A 22,894-nucleotide genomic window follows, 5' to 3' on the forward strand; every position below is an offset into this window, starting at 1 on the left:
GAAAAAAACTAATTAGGCATAATAGAATTTTGTACATTTTCATGGCTGTTATTTGTTTCTTAATGTATCAGGTACCTGAAATTAATGATTCTAGAACGAATTCTAAAATATAATCGTAATTATTATTTTTTTTTATAAAATACGTGCACGTATCCATTGACATTATGGTGTTGCAAGCGATGCGTAAGTGACCACTGTCCGTAAGTACATCGTACATCTCACAATTGTCCTCACGCCATCACTAAAAAACAAGAAGTTTTCAAGACAAAATCGTGTCGTTTGTCAATGAACACGCGCACGCCATAGCTGCCCAAGCGCAACGGATGTGACCACTGTCCGTGATTACTGAGTGTTACGATCGACCCGAATACATGATACATCACACGATTGTCTGCACGCTATCACTCAAAAGCAAACGGATGCTTGTTTGCAAAATGTTGCAATGTTTCGAGATACTGCAGAGGCTGTATTTGAAAGGTATGATGGTAAATAGACCAGTTAACTTCCTAACTTTTCAGGAATACAATTTTCCGCTAGACTTCTTGACCGTCCTTTGAAAAGACTGCGCTGTTGCTTTAATCAAGATAGACCTACCAGGAAAGGATTCAGACTTCGCCTATGTTCATTGGGTTTCTCAGGAACTATCCTCTTGTTGAGAACAGTAAATATAGTAGTCTATAGAACCCTCAAAATAAGAATAATTAAAAAGTATTTGTTAGTATATATGTACAAAATAACCTTGTCCTAAATTTTTAAATTGTATTATAATGTCATTACATATGTTATTTATTTTGGTTTGCGTGACCATGCTCCGCTGGTTTGCAGGATTGTTTTGTTTTTGCCTTGTTGTTTTGTAGTAATGTCTAAATGATAGTTTTAACGACATGGCTGGATTTAGAAACGTGTAATGATTTCATCATTGGAAATTAACGGGTGAAATTACTTGGAAAAAGTGTTACATCGTCCAGTTTTATTTGAGGTAAATAAAAGCTCTCATATAAACTACGCAATGTTTTTTGATTCTCGTCGGCATATGTCTGCGTTTGGCGACAGTGAAGAGCTGGCATTAAAAGAAGAAAAATTTTAATACTAATACGATTCATTTTAAAAATGGATCTGGTACATTTAAATCGTTCATTAATTAGAATAGTGGCCAGTATTATATTGAATTTATCAATATTACAACGATAACATAAACTTACTCGGAATCATTGAAAGAGAAAGTAAATATTTCGATCTTACTCGTTACATCGAAACCAATTGAAACTGGGAACTTTCAACAATTAGCAAAATTAACTTGTTGTGAAACAGTTTAAATGGAAGGTTATAAATATTTGGTCTACTTGTGCCCTCTTCGTAAGTATACTGTTAATAGTATATGCTACAATACTTTGTAAGTATTCTATATTCTGCATTGATTTTGAGGTTAAGGCGGAGCAAGAGTTTCCATCCCGAAGGCCTACCACGAAACATAATAACATGTAGCACGTTATTAACGTCCACATGCTGTCTCTTTTTTACATATCGTATACACATCGTGTAAAAGAAGAGAGAACATGTGGATACTTTGTTGTATTTTTCTGTTTGTTTCATGGTAGCCGTTATATTTCGAAACATAAATGAATCTAATTGCGTTTGTTACTAAATCATGCAAAATCTACTAGGCGAATTGATTTTTATAATAGTAGAATATAACCTGAAATATTATATATGATATTTATATCTCGCAATCCGTGTTCACCAAATAACAGGACTTTGTACCGAAAATCTACATTCATTCCGCTTTATGTACTTGAACACCGTGATCACACCTTTGTTATGACTTTCATCATCATCATCAACTTTAGGCTATACTTATCAATCCATTGCTGTATATAGATCTTCCTTTTTTCGCGTCAAAATGGATTCCTATGGTCCTGAGCCAGTCTGGCAGTCTTGTCCTTCGCTTTCCCGTGAGCCAAACAAATCTGACCAGCTGGCTTGTGGTTTACCAACCGGTTTCTGTCTCTCTCTGCCACCACTCCGTCCATTCATAGTCCATCGATGGTCCATACAATATATTATCACTATAATTTTGTTCAATTTACAAAGCATGAACGCAATCCGTGTATGACTATCACAATCATCAACTAAATGCACTTATTCATAATGCTTCTTATATAAATGTTAATTTGGATACCATGGGTACAAACATTGATGAGATTACAGAAATATCATTTTCTTGTCCATCTCTCTCTCTCATCATGGGTTTGTTTACTTGTTCTGTTTGGAGATTTGGACACAACGTGATAACTTTGTAAGTGATTCAAAAAAAGGGCTCAAATATGTTTTTTTTCTTCTATTAATTCGAAGAAAAGTAATTAATAACTAAATGTGTTGACTACGTCAGTGTTTGTATATAATTCAAAAGTGTGTCCAGATAGTATATATCTAGCGTCTGAATTTATTTTATCTATGGTCTGATTACTCAAATGGTATTTCTTTTAAACAGGTTTACATTTAAATTTAATACCGGAGATTATAACCATGGTATAATATAGCGTCATTTCTGTAAATAATGTATGTGTGATCGGCTGTCGGCACAATATAATTTTGCATGCAGTCGCGTAACATCCGGTGAACTCGGCAAACACTGCGTTTGATGATGTATATACATTAGAGTAAGTATATTTGTGCACAACCGAGCAATATATCATTAGATATTTGGTAAAGCTTGACCTGAATTGCAATCTCTTCCAACCAAAAAAGTAACGAAGTTGCTCTCATTTCTGTTTTAGGTGATTAACGTTGATATTTGTGTTTTCCTCCATTGCGATTACGTGAATTATATGATACTAATGACCCATCTCAGTGTCGCTCGGGTAAACACAAAATAACTTATACACTTAATCCTTTCCCAAGAATAACACTGGCTAATGGTGAAAACCGCATGAAAATTCGTGTAGTACCTAGCTTTTGAGTTTATCGCGATCAGACGTACAAGCGGCAGAGTACTTTATTTTATAATATGTATAGTGACCTGGAGAAGTTTTTTAGTCCTTATTTCGAAAGCATAAAACTGACGCACAAGAAGAAGAAGAAATTTGAATCTGAAGATCATGCAGTCTTTCAAAGTTCCCGTTGCGACTGAATAAGGCTGTAGGTATGGTGAATACAAAAAAAATTCAAGGTTTGAAGTGCCACCGGTACTACTGGGGTATTATTTAATCTGTGCCGGTACCATGTACCACCCATGCTAAATGATAATAAGTATAATACTTCATATTAAATGTTGCACATTAAAAACAAGCTAAATTTTCGGCCTCCAAAAGTTGTGAAAGAAGCAGAGTTGGCTTTGACCCAGCAACCTTGCACTAGACACGACAACAAGCGTACCTAACGTGCTACCAACTAGAGCTCAACATAGTTGACAAACTTTCCCAATTACCCATTCTTTACCGAACGATAAATTTGTTAAACGGCATTGCGATTGCTGATGTTGTTGTAAAATTTTCAAATGTCACTTGAATGCGGAAGAAGTTTAGCCGCAAAAATAAAACACTTTTTTTAAACTAAGTAATTTATCAAGCATAAATAACTTAGTTTTGTAAGTTATTTATCAAGCATAAATAACTTAGTTTTGCCGAAAATCTGGGAAGATTACAGATTTTCTAAATATAAATGCTTATTAAAAGAAAAGTTGATTGGTGGGAACCAATCAACTTCTTTTTAAGTATTTATATTCCAGTGTTGGTCGAATACCTATCTCTCTAATGAAACCTATTAAAACCTAGAAAATTAGGCTAAATTAGACGCATTACTGTACTGATAACCGACCAAAAAATCAGTATTTTAAAGTGATTTGCATCAACTCACAAAAAAAAAAACATTAAAAACCACTCAGTCCCACTAAAAATGTTCGATGGTCAATAGAGCCATATAATAATATTTCCAAAGAAATTGAATAACATCTAGGGTAGTATTTGGGACCCAAAACTTTGGGTGTGCGTGATAATGGTACATACCTATGAAAGACCATTATTCAAGTGTAGATCCTAGTAGGTAATTAAAACATTACAAATGCGAAAGTTTGTGGGGATGTATGTGCATATGCATGTGTGTATGTTCGCTACTTTTTCACGCTAAATTTACTGGACGTATTGTTATAAAATTTTGTACACGGGTAGATTATAACCTGGAATAACGCAGCTAGTTATACATTTATAATATAATTCGTGACTGAATTTGACGAACTCATCATATCAGACTGCTACATTTTTCAGATTGACCTGGGTCTTGGATATTTATATTAATAAATAAGGAACAATCAAAATATTTTATAATCTATACTAGGTATTGTAATAAAGAGGTAAGCGTTTGTGAGTTTGTGACTTTGTGAGTGTGTATGTTTGAGGCGAGTAATCTCCGAAACTACCGAACCGATTTCAAAAATTCTTTCACCATTAGAAAGGTACATTATCCAAGATTACTATAGACTATATTTTATCTCAAAATTCCCACGGGAGCGAAGCCCCGGGAAACATCTAAAGTCACAAATAAAGTCCAATAAACAGATACAATAACGGTCGGTGCTCAACTTATTTTCTATAAGGTCAAAGGGTAATAAAATACTCTGTCAGTTGCATGTTATTAGTCCATAAATTACGTTTTATTTTCGACATTACATGCCTTTTGTCAGACAAACAATGCTGTGTTATTTTTAAACCACATGATGTCTCCATCATGCGTTAGTGACAGTTATTATGGGATGATGGCGGTTGTAGAAAAGCTTAAATGTGAATTTAATGATGGGATTCTATTAGACTCTTCGTAGGTCATAGAATCACATTGAACTGTAGTAAGGTTATCCTAACTAATATTATAAATGCGAAAGTAAGTTTGCTTGTTATCTCTTCACGGTTTATTTGCACATACAATATTTTTGAAATTTTGCATAAGTACATATAGTTTGAAGTACGGAGAAAGACAAGAAGGACCTTTCAACCCCGAGAAATGAATGTTCTCGTGGGAAATTCACGGTGACGAAGCCGCGGGCAAAAACTAAGTGGTTGCTATTATATATATTCTTATATGATATTTTGAGATGTAGGTACAAGGTAATAGAATAATTTGTACTCATTGTTATTAAGCACTATTCTCTCTAATATAATAATGCCCTATTGCTAAGAAGGCATCTAATATTACTTTTACGAATATCGCAAGTGACAGTAGACGCAAGACGCAAATTAATTTCGACCTGTAATCAGTTTCAGGTATCACGACTCTTGGCTCTGTCTATCCCGTAAGTGATAAAGACGTGACACTGTATATGTTAATCTAATTTCGTGATAAATAAAATTAATTACGTGCCATAGATATTAAAAGACAAACAACGATATTAAGACACAACACGCTGTTCTAATTAAAAAGCTATTTCGCCACGTGCTGATTTAGCATTCTAAGGTTTTGAAATTCTATCCGCGGATAACACTAGTAAAAGTGGTTTGAATATGAATATTAATGACTTGAATGATGTATGGAGGTCTGTACCCGGAATTTGAGCTAACAGATTCTAATAAAATAGTTTAGATAAATCTTCTAAAGATCTTATGGCATTATAATGTGTAAGTACTATGATCACAAAGATTTTTATTCTCTAATTCTCTAACAAAAAATAATACGTGTACGCAAAAGAAGAACTTATGGGAAATTAGGAATAAAATGCTTCGTGTATTTTCATGTTTCACTCCGCCTGTATAACACGGCATAATTAACTCTGGATTTCTGGACGTGAATATTCTTCCCGTTCCCGTATCGAGGGCTCGCGCTCGTCCCGTCGTCTCAGTACATTTAACAGCGTGGCCAAAAACATGTCGTAATTTTTCCTTGCTTGTTTTGTAAACCATACTAGAGTGTAGACATGACTTCATCGACGCCAAATCCAGAGTTCAGACATTATTTTTACGACAAATGCAAGGAAAATTACTTACACTTTGCCACGCAGAAGCACTAATCCTATAATTTTTTTTTGGTTACTTTGTAAGGCGTATATTTTTCAACCACATAACATACAACATGTAGTAGGTATGTGGGGTCGCACTTAAAGTTGGAAAAGACTGTGTAGTTAATTATGATTTTTCAATCATATATCCTGATATTTCCTAATATACTAGTTTTTTTTTTGCAAAAACTAAGCGCCAGTCGTGGTACAGTCAACAGCATATTAAGTTACCCTGCAACAACCTCTATGGCGCGGTAATAGCGGCGATTTTGCAATGAATTTGGTAGGTTAATGTGCTGTTGACTGTACATAATATTAATTTATCATTGACAAAAAAAAAATTTAAAATATGTATGTAGGAACTTTACTATCGTGCAACAAAAAACTGTCGAAACAAGTTTGTTTCCATATCATTGGTTACACATTAAACACGCCCAGCTCAGAATTGACGGAATGCAGTTGACATTTGTTAGTAAATGAAGCGAAATATATTTAGAAAACGTCTCTTTTGATAGATCACCATTCACAATATGTTTCATACTTACGTACCATTCTTTACGTACATACATATCGCACGTCGATTTTGGACATTTACTTGATCCAATTATTATTATTGTTCAATTGTATGCTGCGCTTTTGTAAGCGTCTGTTTGTGTACTTAATAAATAAAATAAATATGTTGGATACATATTTCCGTTGTTACATGAACAAATCATGAACACACACAGATTAACTTAGCTGCTTGAAGTTAATTCGAGACTTGTGTTATGTTATGAGACAGTAAAGGGTGAGTTGCGCCAGACAAGTTTGACCTGGGCGAGGCTGACGAGACAAACTCAGAAAAACGCAAAGCTTAATTTTGCGTTTTTCTTCTCAAGTTGACTGGTGCAACCGCAATAATGCGATTGATAATTTATAAGGAATACCTACCTATTACTACCTACGTAATAATAATGAACCTATTGGTATAAGTAACCATAGACCCTGATGTTATGTTTTGTTAGGTGTGCAAAATCAAGGTCAAAGTCATAGCAGGATATTCAGAAATTAGACCATCACAGGCACTTTTTCACGTCAAATTTTATATTATATAGTATTCTAAAAAAATTGAAGAATTGCCGAATTGAACTAAACGCAACGAATGATGAGTGTGTGACTGTAATGAAAAAGAAGATGCTGGCCAGGTTTTGTGGGCCCATGAGTTTGGGGTCCCAAGGATACAGCACACTCTAACGTCTGGTAGGTTCGCGACTGGCTTCCAAAATTAAAATAGCCTATTAGATTTTTCATTAATTTGGTATTACCGTGATAAATAATAAATTGCAGCCTGAGTAGGTATACTTAATATTGCAGCAGAAAATAGCCACAACTAAAAATTGTCGTCATAATTTACAAAGCCGGTATTGCTTTATTTAGAAACACACAAATTCGTATAGATAATATCTCTTTATAGGACCTTTATTTCGTTTTCTGTCTGCAATGTCGATAGCTATAAAGCAACTATGAAGCCGAGCGTCTATTTAGGAGCGTACAATCGAAATGTCAACTGTCTATTAAAAGAAAATAAATACGGCGTCCAATCGGCGGCCTATGGCGCGGCATCAGCAAACATTTTCTACAGAAACAGTTGCTATGCAACTGCAAGGAAACCGCTCGGTTGCGAAACAGGCCGCGCGGCTAAGGTGAAGGCAGCTTCGCCAGTCGCTCCGACGAGAGAGTGCCGAACGTACACGCTTGCGCCGCCGATAGCGAACTAAGGCCGCGCGCGCATCGCGCAGTGCACTCCTGCACCGTTCCAAATTCAAAAAGTAGTGTTGTGATTCCAATTTAAATTAGTTAGTAAAAAAATAAACAGTGCTGTGCCAGTGTTTTGACGATTCCCCCTGATCAGTGCATGGAGATTGTGAGAATTTTTCTCGTTATTTGACACACATATGACGTGAATAACGGTGCGGAGATCCGACGGTCGATCGACTCGCTAAAATCAAAGTGCTAGTGTTTCATCTGAACAGTGTACCGGAATTTTACGGACTTGCCTAAGCAAAGGTAAGCGGATATTTACAGTTATGCTTATTGTATAACTTTGGACGGAGAAAGCTCTCACACAAGTCCAATTTAATTTATCAGAAGCGCATACAAATAGAGACGCGAACTGCGCGACTCATCGTGAATTACAAGTTGGTATTAAATACTTAAAAGTTACTACACATATGTGAATATTGATTCGGTTTATACATGCAAATAACTGGTTGAGTAAAAGTTGTCACTCAAATTCTTGGTACATAATTTTAGACTAGTCAGCTTAGCTGGAGAATATTCATAGAGTTATGAGAGATAGAGTTATGAATATGCAAAAGAAATATCTATAGAGTCAAGTCTTAGACAAAAATGCTAGAAACAGGTTTACGTCCAGAAACGACAATGTTAGGAAAATATTCTTGAGAGTTCAGTTCGTTTCGGTAGTAGAGCGTGAGCTTTAAAAGGACTTTACTATCTCTAGAGAATAAGAAGGTTTCAATTTTAAATAACTATAAAATAAAATACATTTTATTCAATGCCCTTAATAATTAACAATAATGTAATATATTTAATATTCAAAACTAAGAGGAGGAACCTTTAAAAAACCTTTTAAATGTTTTAATTTTTTACCTCAAAAAATCTTATGCAAATATACTATAATATGTCTTGCTTTCATTGTATCTAAACATTTTTAATGTCTTATGAGAATCCTTTACTGTGTTGACAAAAGCAGGATTCAAAAAATTCGAAGGTTGCATTCGTCTGAATAAGGGTTAGAGATTACAAAATAGTGACAGGTTGCAAACCCACATTTATAAATAAAAAAACTGGGATACCAGTTTACAGAAATTCGATTGATTTTAATAATATGTGTGCGAGGAGAAACAAAAGACTATGCTTTTCCCCTATTCAGATCTGAATTTAAATGAAACTAGCGGCCGGACCCGGCTTCGCACGTATAAAAACATAATAAAATATAAACATAAACCTTCGTCAGGAATCACACTATTTATTGGTGAAAACTGCATGAAAACCCATGTATCAGTTTTTGAGTTTATCGCAAACAGACAGACAGACGCGACAATGGACTTTGTTTTATAATATGTAAGGACAAGAGTAAGAGCGTGCTCTATAGAAAATACTCGTTCTAAGGGTGAAAAGGACTCTGACTCATCCCGTAGCGTCGACTTCTGTTAGTATACATCCATTTAAGGTTGAACTTAAACGAATAATGATGAATTTATTTGTACGTTAGTTTTTTTTTAATACTTATTACTTTTTTAAAATCTGTTTTTTCTTAACGGTCAGGTTTTTGTCTTCTATGATATGTAACTGCGTTGCCTAATAGCAGCATCTCTAAACTTCTTTAGTAATTTTCTTTGTGTTTATTCTATTAAGAATATTAAATATCTATATAATCTACTATGTAAAATATAAAAAAAAAATACTGTACATAGACCAATCAATACTTTTTGACCACCAATTAGAGGAATGTTGTTATATATTGACTTCACGCAATACACATAATAATTACATTGCATGTCTTCAATATTGCTTACTAAATAATCGAAAATTACAGTGAGGGCAACAAAATAAATCAAACATAATTTTATCCACACGTTGCATATTATATCGGTCTCATTTAGATGCAATATCCTTCGATGCTATTTCCGGTACATTAATTTATTTACAAGCTATATGTATTTAATACCATTAATAATATTTTCTAAATGATCGTCTTCTGTTCTAGTCGTCTTCGAAATGCAAATTTAAAAAAAAAAACAGACATTCGAGGCCAGTTCCTTAATTAACGTTCTGAATTTAAAAAAGCGCGGTTTCAGGTTTGACCTGCAGCTGTCATTTGATTAATCAAAGTGGAAATCGTCAAAAAGTATTCGTTAATGATACTACTGATATGTTTTGGCACATCATATATATTATTTTTAACACCGTACATACTTTCTATCAATTAGTAAGATCAATAAATCAAATTGATACCTGTTGACATTCTGTGTATTCAGCAAATACTTTGTAAATATGTAATGTGCTTAAATTTATGTTTTCTCGTCAATTATTTGCAATCCATTTAGGATTTGAGGGAGTTTTGTGTTTGTTATTTACTTAATATTAATATCTTGAAATGTAGGTTACAACAAGCTAAGCTTTCGATACATTTAGCTTAATAAAATAGAATTATTTATCAAAGTTGCCATTTTCGTCGCTAGCTACTGTTAGATGCCTTTACTAGCAGCTTAAAAGAAATGTGACATTACTAGGCCACAAACACATTCGAAAAAAGAAATAAATCCTTATTCGGCAGGTGAGCCAAATATGAGATAATTTAAAAAAAGAAACGGTTTTATAATCACCGATCCTTAAAAGACGGCAAAGAATGTAAAAATTTTGCTTAAAATGTTGTTGTGCAAAAGATTGCAATGTGCGGCGACAGACAGTGACGACATTAACAAGTTACAAGACTAGCTATATTATTTATCACCACAATAATTCATTTTGTGGGATTGGCTCTATATATTAACTACGATAGGCTTTATATAAGGTCTACAAGATGGTTAAGTTGTAGTAAAATTAAATTGATTGATATAGAAACCAAAATATAAATTTTGTGCACAGTGTTACATTTTAAATAAGGAAAAAAAATAGAAAATTTAGATATTACATTTTTATTTAAATTATTTATATTCCTTTATTATTAACTTAATTACTCATTTAAATTTGAAGAACAAAGTGTACTGTATATTTCAAATAAAATATGATGATCAAAAATATTTCTGTAGGTTCCTGAATTTATCGTAAGTCTCGTTAATTCACATCACGCAATTTTTGGTCACGTAATATTATGACGGTCTTCTGATTATTGACGTTGACTGAATTATTAAAAAAAAACTCACTTTTCATTTGCATTAAAAATTGGAGTAATATTCTAACAAGGATTAGGAAATCAAAGTATTCTATAATCTAACTAAGTAGATACCTATATGAATTACATTTACGTAATTCAACGTTTCTGAGCCAGTTATTTGATAGATAGACAAAAATCATTAAAAATATATACTTCATTTAAAATAAACTAGATACCTACAGAAATCAATTCGTATTTCTTTAACTAACCAATTTGAATATAATGTTTTTTCTACATTAATATACAACTCAGCGAAAAAAAAAAACGGTTCAGTTACAAATAATATAGTGCAATAGCAAAATGAAGCCTGAAAATAGAAACGTAGTGTTAGTTTATTATTGTAGGTAGTGTTTCAAAGTTTACGTGCGATATTAAAGTTGGCATATCATATTAGGACACCATGTTATCTCGGGAGAATGGTAAACACGTGGTATCACAGACTATAAACTATGCCGTTATCAGGACAAAGGTTCTATGTTTATGGGAGTGTAAACACGTTCGCAAACACGGGGTGGCATAAAGGTAATTCCACATGGGTACACGACCCCGTGCTGTTTAACCGATATATTCTCACAGACTGCTCTGAGAACTTATTGTATTTATAATAAAATTCTTAAGAGATTCGTGTACAGAGGGCGAAGTGCCGGTTGGCATTTCACTTCTAACTATCTATTGTGGTTGTCGCTGCGTCACAGTGGCGCATTGTGATTGGTTAGCTGCGTCTCACTGCGAATCGACTCGATGGTGAGATGTAAATAGCAAAGTCGCACTACGCACACTGATCGCACGTATAGACCTATGTGGCGGTAATATAGGCGAATTTCCCTTGAATTTAGATATATGGAGATTGTGCTAACGACTGTACTTGTAGACTCGGGATGAAGCACAATATTCAGCGTTAATGAAGACTCTAACGTGTACAAATGTGAAATTTAATTGCCTGATAGACATTTTTATTTTCTGTTAACAATTTAATTGCATGTCATCTCTGAAGCCACGTAAACACACCTTTACTTCTCACCTGATAAACCAAAAATATTCGAAACATGTTTACTTTAGATTGGCCTTGCTCTTTGACTTCATTATACAAACAATGTAACATTTTTGTTATCTCAGTTACAATGTGACTACACCGGGGACAACTCCAGGAGTTTAATTTTTTCACAGTATGTGTACTTATGTATGTTGCACTAAGATATACTTTGTAAATTTTGGATATATAAAAGAAATATGTTTACCCGTAATTATTAATTATCAGGTAATAATAATAGATGATAATAAAAATATAAAATACACATAATGTATAATTATGTGTATTAATGTAATGTATAATACGATATTTGGACCAATAACATCCAAATATCGGTAGGATAGAACCAATCCAATCACTGCTTTTGAATCAGACAGATTTGATTGAAAATGGCCGCCGAAATATATCAGCCATTTTATCCTCAAAGGAATATTAGAATAAATACAGAAAAACGTGATTTATTGTCTTAAAATGAATCCGACCTTTTAATACAAAAGGTCAAGATCTGCTTTTAACTCCTCAATCTAGCCTAAATGTCAAACAAAACGTTATTTCAGATTTTGTATTAATATTTTAAAACATTTAATGATGCCTTAACCTTCTTTTTTATACAATATATTTTCATAGCTATTTTCATGAGATAAAAAAATGTCCGTATAATATATTTACATATAATGTTTTGTGGTCTTTTTCAGATTATATTCTGAACTGTGATTCTGAATTATCACGACAACCATTTCAAAATTTTCGTTCAGATTTTCAGATACGACACTAACAGTAATATATATAAATCATTTAATATATTATCTCTTCCTTATAGAGATTTATTTTAAGAAGGGTGGTATAGATTAATAAAGAGTGTTTAATGTGATTTTTATTTTTGATTTGAATTTTTTTATGATGTGAATAACATGTATGGATTTTAATTATCTGAAATAAACATGATTTTATTTATTTTTATTTTTTTAAACAAAATTTATGAAAACTTAATTAAGTAAAAAGGAACAAAACAACTTTTGAAAAGTGAATAATGTTTTAATTTAAGAATATAGTGTGATCGTCGACTCCAAGGCGGCCCGGTCAAGCCTCCCACTGGCAAATCGAACATACATTAAAATACGCTACAGATAAGTTTAATTAAAAAAAAATAGATCAAAAATATGTGAATCGGATTACTTATGTGTAGCGTATTTTAAAATAATACAGCTCTATTTTTTACTCGATTTTTTAAAATAAATGAGACAAGTGTTCATCTCAATTCAGTATAGGTATATACAGGTTTACATAAGCAAAGACTAGGTATTTAGATATTTGAACTGGTTGGCGATATGATTCGTTGGCTTTGATATGCAAAATATTTCAAAATATTAATATTTTTTTATGTCCAGTTTTTATAAACCGAAACAAAGGAAGTATCAAATTTTGAGGATTTTTCTGTACCCTAGTTGATTTGAAGTAAAAGGGCAGCGTAATTAGACCAAGGAGGTCTTATCCGTTTTGTTTACTGTATAAGTAGGTATGCACAAAGTGAAACAATTAAGTGTAACATTCCTCTTTAGGTTTAACTTAATTTAAAATAATGATAATCTGAATTTTATAACTTAGAAAATTCTATTAACTAACTTCCAATATTCATTCATCAAAGACAGTTTTAGTATAAAGTCCGGAATAAACGAAATAGTAATAGATTTTGTTTTTGTAGTTCGGTTGGTTTCATATTATGTTATTTTATTCTTAAATTGGATAGAATTGTAACATTTACAATATATTTTCTTTTCAAAATTTTCCTCTCATACATATTTATTTAAATCCTAACATCTTAACACACTCCTTCCATCGCTTGGATCTTCCTCTCCAGCTCAATCTTAACTACGGAAACAGTACTTATTCTGAGTTATCGACTAGCTACATTTGTACAACACTGAACTTCTCACGATCACGACTGTACATAACGACGTAATGTCTAACTAGAAAAATCAACATGTTTTTGGATTTTTCCAAGCACGTATAGCAATTAGGTATGGTATGCCACGCCGACATGATGGCTGCCAATGAACACGTTTCACTGTCTGACAGCAGACTGAAATGGCCACAGAATTGGTAATTCAGAATTGTCACGTTCATGCGTAATCAGTGACGGTTTTTGCAGTTTCGCAGTGCGAGTGCCCAGGGCGAAGTTTCTTCGGCGCTAGCTATCTGTATTTCTAGAGCGCCCTGCGCGACCCAGTTTATCAATTTGGGCAAAGCTACGATGAAATGTGTACAGACGTCACGTAAAGAGGCGGGGTTAATTTCGTTTTCTATTCGAAAAAAGGGGACTCGTAGTGGAACTTCTTACCTCATTCGTCTGCCCCAGCCCCGCGTATTGTCACACAATTTTTTGTTAGAGAAATATCAATAAGGGATTTGTTCTTTGGTATTGCATCGTGGTAAAAAGAGGCCGGTTACGTTTGTATATCTTTTTGTATCCGGCCTGGTGTGTTTTGCGTCCATAATAAAGGCTCATCTACGAATCTAAAACCGCCCCTTTATATCCAGCGCCCTGGGCGTTCAGCCATACGAGCCCTACCCTAACAACACGTAATACAACATGTTCATAATCATAATATTTAAAAAAATACATTACTAACTAGACGTACCTAATTATAATTAAAATGCTAGACAAAAACTTAACTGCCCGTTGATTAAAAACTCAAATTGCTTTGAATCCGGTAGTGTTACAATGTCAGACTGATTAGATTTAACTAGGCGGTGATTAGATTCGATTTTGCACTTAGTTCCGTAACTTTTTACAGGGATGAAAGTCCCCCTGTACGAGTATATGTTCCTGATGTGTCCTAACTATACAAATACAAGCGTGGAGAGGTAACAGACAAATATACAAACTCATATTTGCACTTAAAAATAGGTTTTACCCGCGGCCTGCTCGTGTTTATTTCCCACGGGAGCTGTACTTTTGGTATGATAGGAAGCCTATTTCCTTTTCCGTATTCCTAACTATATGTATGCAACATTTCAAGAATATTGGTTGAGTAGATAAAGCGTGAAGAGGTAACAAATAAATAAACAAACTTTCGCAATTACAATCTTACAATTTTCAACTTCCGCCTCACATATTACTTTCTTGTTGAAAAATAATCAACATTAAATAGCGAAAATCGTATGCAACGTAAATAAGTTTTAGTTAACGGAAAAATAAATAACTACGTTTTTATTTTTCTCTATTTGCCGATATATAACTGCAACTAAGGCGTAATAAGAAAAAACTCGTGAGTTGTAAAGAAAATCCGTTTAGAGGTGCCGGCCAATTGGACCTCGGCTCGACCTCGCAGCAGCCTCGGCACCACCGCATTCACTGTCGCTATTGGCTCAAATGCTGCAATCGCTTTTAAATATAGACTTTTTTTATTCATATTCCGTGTCACGATATGCGATAAACACGAATTTTACATTTAATTTTATTTTCAGCCAGCGTTCTCGGCGAAAAATAAAATGTTTTCACGTTTATTGAATAATTCTAAATTCCAAAATTAAAAAAATTCTTTTTTTTATTATATCATGATGAGACAACGGCAGAAACCATTAGAATAAATGATTTCACATTATACAAATGAAATTGAATAAACACTTATATGAACGACAATATAAAGTAACTTTAAATTTTGAATGCATTTTGACGTCATAAAATTTACCATATAAGTTCCTTGAATTGTTTTTGACATCTATAAAAAAATATTATTATTTTCAGGAATTTTACGTATAAAATAGCATATTCTGACGTTGGAGCATAGATACATCTAGACGTATTTTTTATTTTTAGAATTATTAGCAAGATATATTTTTGTGGGCGAAACTTGCGGTGCAACCTTGGATTGAACAAAACATGTTGTGAAAAGTCACATTCAAATCTCGTGATATAAATGCTAGTACATGTTAGTACAATTGTTCTGATAACATTGATAGTAGCAAGTATTGTCTGTCTGACAATGGCTCAAATATGTGAATTACCTCGAAAATATTCCATGCAATTTATATTAATGCCATAAGTTTTTCGCACGACATCTTAAATGTGTTTTAAAGTAATTCATGTTGCTGTGTCATTTGAGGTGTTAAAAATAACTGCAATGTTTAAATTTGGAACCGTCATTTGGTTTATTAGCATTTACTTAGTAATAATTATACCTTAATATGGCGTAATTACTGCTATTAGTTTACTATTACTGTTTACGATTATTTTGGGTCAAACAAATTATTTAACATTACATATAAAATTAATCCACTTGTTGCACATTCAGATAGGCGTAAAGGAGGAATCATTTTTCATCTTCATGTTTCATCTATTAAACCAATCATCTTGTATTTTCATTAAACGCTGATAAGAAATGTCAAATGCGTGTAGATATGAAAAACCAGCAATGTTAACCGAATACGCCAAAGTTTGGCAAACTGTCCGACGACAGTGTGGAGCCAAGCATAAAAAGGACTGTTGAAAATTAATTTAATCCATTGCAAATTTACTAAATCTGTTTCTCTGTTATCTGTCCAGTGTGAGTGAACTGTGTTTCCAGTTCAATTCGCGGCTATAACGTTTCGTACATACTCTTTCGTATATATGCTGCTATCATTTCTGTAAGCAGGTCTCATGGTAAGCCGATCTGGCATGATAGGGACCAACACTGTTCAAATGAGTTTCTTTCGGCATTTCTTCTCAGCAGTGGTCGTTCCGAAATGCCAGTAGTTTCTAGCTTGTGAGAAATAACTATAAATTTAAAGATTGACGAGAAAAAGTGCCTATGAAGGTCTAATTTCTGAATAAATGATTTGAATTTGAATTTGAATTTGAATTTGCAGAGACTATGGATCTTCACATGCCACGATCTAGACAAATCTCACTTGCTTTCTCTACACCCGAGTATTTTTTTCTTTTCTGTTGAGTTTATCTCACTCATAACTCTTTTCATGCATGCTTGCCGCTGAATTTTGAATCCATAAAATATTTTATCATAAACAATGTATGTAAATGAAGAATGGCAAAGTCTGATACTCAAGTCGGGCTGTTTAATAGTTTATGGACAAATTTTAGCCGATTTTCTCTTTCTAGTATTTTCTCATCATATACCTACATAAAATTGTAGTTACGTCTCCGTGTCTATCCATTGATTTGTAATAGAGAGTTCACTTTCAATTTTCTTCTGCAATAAATACTTTCATTGAGGACGGTACGAGGCTATAAAAGTTTCTGGTCGCAAACCATATCATATGGTTGGACTTTCCAGGCTTTTACTGTCTTTAAAGTACCAATCTTCGCTTACGTAAGCAAGGAGTGGTACCTACTTTGTTATATTATTTTTCACTGTTAATCTTATCTTGATATCATCTTAATATCTCAAACTTTAACAATATTGTTTTTGGTGCAATAAAGTGATTTTACTTACATATAAATATCCTATACTAATCCTAACATAATAAATGTGAAATTATTATAAATTATCTACTCAACCAATTTTCTTGATGAATACCTAACAAAACAAGTAAAAAAAATCAATTTATAACTATGATCTTTTAAAAACGTATTACAAAAAAAGAAAATTAATATTTATTTATTTATTATTATTTATTATTAGTAAAAACTTTCACTTAAATGGACTCGATTTGTACGCTCCGAATGTTCAACTTTAAAATATTTTATATTCGTTTAAATATTGATAATGCGTCAACGCGTCAACATGGGACATACATGATTTTCGTTTTAAATGTACAACACAGATATTTTACTGAGATTTTATATTTATTTACTGAAAAGGTATATTTATGTTTTTATTAAAAAAAAAATTGCAAATACATCTCTTCTTTGTAAATATTCTAAAGCAGAATTAAATAGGTATATACTGGCTACATTTATGCTGTGTTTACTTCTTCACACATAGTAGGTAACACATTAGTAGGTTTTTCACTTTCTGTTTGTTTCCAACAAAAAACCTACTCACATGAGTAGGTCTTTGGAAACAAACAGGTAAGTAAGGTAATGTAATGTCTCAATCACCCTTCAATAAGTATACTTTAAATAACTCGAGTAGGTAGTGATTATTCTTGTTCGTAAATTCGTATAATAAATTGCAACCCAGATTAATTCGTGACTGATGAATGAGAGGTGATGCAACTGCAAAGTTCAAGTTTTGCTTAACGACTTATTCGATCGAATTAATTTTGTTGCTCCTATTTTTTGTCTTGGTTTTTATGCTGATCCGGGAGAGAAAGGAAAATATTAAACGCCAGCTACTCCTGCTGCTTGTAAAATTAAATCAAGGGAAAGGGCTATAAACAGCTAATTATTCTCATTGGCTAGAAACATTACTATTTCAGAAGCTTTATCCATAGACAAACCCAATGCGACTCCACGCATAATGGTGTATACGGCTAATGACAAGTTTGTAGAAAAAAATATGTTTTTCCTATTAGCAAAACAAAAATTACGCGTAACGACATATATGTGTAAATAAAAATATATGTGAAATATATATATAGGCCTGGCCTTCATGTTCGCGAGTTATCCATAGTTTTACAAGTAAAAATTTCCAATTCTGTCGCAAAAGTAAGTATCGGGCAAAAGTTGGTAGTACTTAACTCCTGTATTTGTACATAATGGTAAATCACTTGTACAGTTTTACAAAATCCAACCTTGAGTTGTAAGCTGTATAGTTTGTACAATTTCTTTCAAACGTTACAACGTAGCGAACAATGGCAGCCGCCGAATTTCAATGTGCTTCACGTTTCGAAAGTGAGTATTGACCGTAATTTGTATGGAAATCTTTAGTTGTACCGAAGACCTTTTTACATGTTAACGTTATCGCGAAATCCGGGATTTTATTGATTTACTGTGTGGACAATTAGATTGTTATTTTGGATTGTGAAAAAAAAAACGCTTTTGCTGTTATCACAATAATAATTACAACATTAATTATGCTTTGTCATTAAATATTTCAATGATCCTATGATTATCGAAAAAACTAGGAAAGTCCACACTAGAGAAAGACATTATAAAGCCGTTCATTTTTCTGTCCTTTAAAATCTTACAATTTTGACTATAATGTCAAGGTTTAATTTCTGAATAAATACTATGAAATATAAATAAATATATTAGGACAAATCACACAGATTGAGCTAGCCCCAAAGTAAGTTCGAGACTTGTATTATGGGATACAAACTCAATGATATTATATTTTATAACAAATACATTATATAGATAAACATCCAAAACCCGAGTCAATCAGAAAAATATCATTTTCCACCATGACCCGACCGGGGATCAAACCCGGGACCTCTCCGTTCAGTGGCAAGAACTTTACCACTGCGCCACCAAATAATAAAATATCCCTCCCCTGGCTTTTACGATTTCGGCAACATTAAAAGTTTCTAGTCAATGCTGTTTTTAACTTTACTCCCACTTCAGCTTGGAAGACATAAAATCTGGACTTGCACATAAATTCTTCAATTTCAAGTACAAAATGAATGATCGTGGGATTTCTAATCTGAGTTAATAGTCATGCCGTTGACACCAATATAAATAGCTCCGAATGTGTTATAATGTTGGCCGTAAAATGTAATGGAGGACGCGTGCGAAACCAAGAGCAATAGTTAGTTTAATCTTAATGTAACCTTACTAATTTTATATTTAAGAGATTAGTGACTATTTGCAACTTTATCTGATGTAATACATTGTGATAAGGATATTGACAAGACATTGGTAGAAGTTGGAAATAATCGTGATGTGGTTTTTTTTGGAAATTCAAAAATATCAGCTGAATGGAAAGAATATGAAATGAAAAGGTCTCAAATACAGAAGAAAAATCACCATCCTTATTAAAACTCTTGCTAGTTTTAATTAATAAAGGGAAAATGTAAAATATTAGATCACTTGACACAACACGGCTTTTTAAGGAGTACCATTGAAAGAAAGGTAAAATCAAGATGGATCCAGAACCAGAAAGACAAAGCGCTAGTTATATGAGACAGATAAAGTCAAAACTGAGCATTGTGTCGTCAATTGGCAATGAAAAGGAATAATTGGAAGGAACTCCACCGAAAAGAGGCTAGTTAAATTTATATGATGATGATGATGATAAAAGGATATGTTGTAGAAATTTTGCTTTATTTCCATCATTTTATTAGTTATGTTTAATTAGACTAAGAATTTTTTGAAATAGTTCCAACGGTAAACTTTGTGTAAATTTGTGTAAATTTCAACGGTAAACTTATAAACATAGACATATCAGATATAATCCAGAACGAATTACGATCGAACAAGGAAACTTAGAACCTGATCTGTGTAAACTGGCGCGGTGTGTCAATATTTCCTGATCACGACTTTAAAATTTTAAACCGGAGTCAAACAAAACATTCTTTGAAGTTACCTCGTTGAATCATTCAAGGGAAGGCATAGTGACGAATGCATGGCCCAATCAACATCGAATAGAAGGATCTCACATCAATTGTAGAAATTATTTTATGTACGTTCACCAATTTCATTATCACAGTTGTACGTAAAAAAAAAACGTGTTTGTTATCATTATTCTGTTACGCTCGAGTGCCTGCGCAGGCGCACACACATAACACATTACAATAACGTCGAGTTGAACTGAACGCTGAATGCAGTTAACATACGCGGTGTTTTGTTTCAAAAGCAATTTTATACATACCGGTTTTAAATTATACTTAAGTACTCACAACTTTTATGTTGATCTCGTCACAATACAGGTCAAGGCAATGTGTGAAACTGCACAGCCGTATAATTTATTTTGAGTATTATTTTTTATTAACATATTTCTCATAATAGCTTGTAGATACTATCTGGTTATATGTTTGAGATACTTAGTGGTTTGAAATAGAGCATAAATAAAATAAAAAATCACGCCATTTTGTCGATATGTCAGCGGCGGACCGGTTAAAGTCAACGTCAAAATTGACGGTGCAATTAACCCTAAGTTTTCTATAGCTGTCTCCATGATCAACTAAATTTATCTCGCTTCAGCGGTTTTATAGGTTAAATACTCAAAAGTATTGTAAATAACGAATTCTTTAAATCACTTTTTGTCACCTTTCTTAAAATTAATAGACCAGCACGCGATATGGTTCTTAGCTAAGATTAATTTTACACTTTTTATTATTAATTATTACTATTCAGATGTTTAAATAAATGTTTATCTAGTCAATTTTATTTCAGAAAAATACCTAATTAATTATTGGCTGTAATAAAATCCGAACTAATATAGATGTGATGTAAAAAGAACAAAAATTTAATAATCAGAAGCACGCACGTTTTTTAAACAAATTATTACTAGTTAAAAATGTCTGAGCAAAATCTATTCCATTTCATTATAATCTGTACTAGCGAGCAGTCTCGACTTCGCTCGGGTAAAAAGATAAGAGAAATTGTACACAATATCTTCCTCAGGACAACTATCCTCCTCCTTCTTCACACTATCTATTGGTGAAAACCATAAGAAAATCCGTTAGATTTTGATTTTATCGCGAACAGACAGACCCGGCAGAGGACTTTGTTTTTATATATATCTAAGAATAAGGATTCTGTGATTTCACTCCCATAGAGTATATAAATACCGCTATTTTATGTGACATGAAAAAAGTAAGACATATTTTTTTCCTAACGGACTTGATTTCATTTCTCTCAGTTAAGTAATTGAAAAAATACCGCATATATTTTGGAGTAAAAAACCAAAAACTATTTCTTAATCAACTTTTGCGTAGTTGACAATATTTTTCGACTTTGAAAATCCTCAGCTCTGATCCACGTATTATGTATGCGATTTCTCTGTTTATAATTTGGTATCGTTTTCTATCGCTCACACACGCGAGGTGACGACTTGGTGTGATTTATTGTATGTTAATAAGATATATTATGTGTAAGAAGATATATATATGCGATGGAGACTTTGTATGTACTGTAATTAAAAACATAAAACACTTGATCTAATCATTTATCGTCTCTTCAGGTATCGTTGTCGTAATTTTTATCAGTAAAAAGTTCGTGAAATTATCTGTGAATCGAAAAAAAGTAAAAATGCGTTAACATTTTATCTTAAGTGTATTTTTGACGTCAATAAGTGACGTGTATCATTTTATGTTGAAAAAAGAATTTCGAATTTGAGTCAAATACCTATAAAAGTTATGTAAGTCTTTAAGATTATGTTATGTATATAAAGCATAAACACTGGTACCGATCATTTGACGAGACATAGAGCATTTTTTGATAATCAAATTTTAGCACACTAGTGGTAGCAGGTTTGGAGGTCTCGATCATTAGCATTTATTTGACAATTTGTCATCTCGGGTCGAAATTTTTAGCTTACTTTTGCAAAGAAGTACAAGTGCGTGAGGTGCCTTAAGAAAATCCTACTAATGTTATAAATGCGAAAGTTTGTGACGATGTATGTGACTATGTGTGTTTGTTACTCTTTCACGCAAAATCTATTGGACGGATTGATGTGAAATTTGGTATAACTATATATATTATTATACTTTATTATGGAATAATACAGGGTACTTTTTATCCCGAAATTTTCACGGGAATGAAGCCCCGGGGCGTGGGCGCTAGTATTTTACATTGCGTTGCGGAGAATAGCTCAAATAAAAATTAGAAAATTTCGCGAGAATTTTGTTGTTTCCATAAACAAAAGACGGTTACGACATAACAGTGAAAATTTCGAAAGCAAAGTCGGAAGTGATTGGCGAGTGCAACATTGTGAGCTTTTCTTTTTGCCAAATTCATCGAGATCCGTCGAGCCGTTTTGACGAGGTTGAATAACAAACAAACAATAGCATTCATTAATATTGTATCATGTGGTTCCGCCCTGGAATAGGAATCTGAGGCTAAAGAGATACATAGTGTTAGTAGCTTATGAGTAACGATAGCATTTGCTAGAAGGAT

General features: G+C 33.0%; 1 protein-coding gene across 1 annotated transcript in view; it reads left to right on the forward strand.

The window, feature by feature from the left end:
* Positions 1-7,676: 7,676 nt before the first annotated feature.
* RhoGEF64C (Rho guanine nucleotide exchange factor at 64C) overlaps positions 7,677-22,894 on the forward strand; it is a 151,200-nt gene continuing 135,982 nt past the window's right edge. The window contains exon 1 of the mRNA XM_053750399.2: positions 7,677-8,026. The gene's annotated coding sequence lies outside the window, so the exon portion shown is untranslated. The remainder of the gene's footprint in view (positions 8,027-22,894) is intronic.

Source organism: Plodia interpunctella, chromosome 10 (assembly GCF_027563975.2).
Source record: "Plodia interpunctella isolate USDA-ARS_2022_Savannah chromosome 10, ilPloInte3.2, whole genome shotgun sequence".
Taxonomy (NCBI): Eukaryota; Metazoa; Arthropoda; class Insecta; order Lepidoptera; family Pyralidae; genus Plodia; species Plodia interpunctella.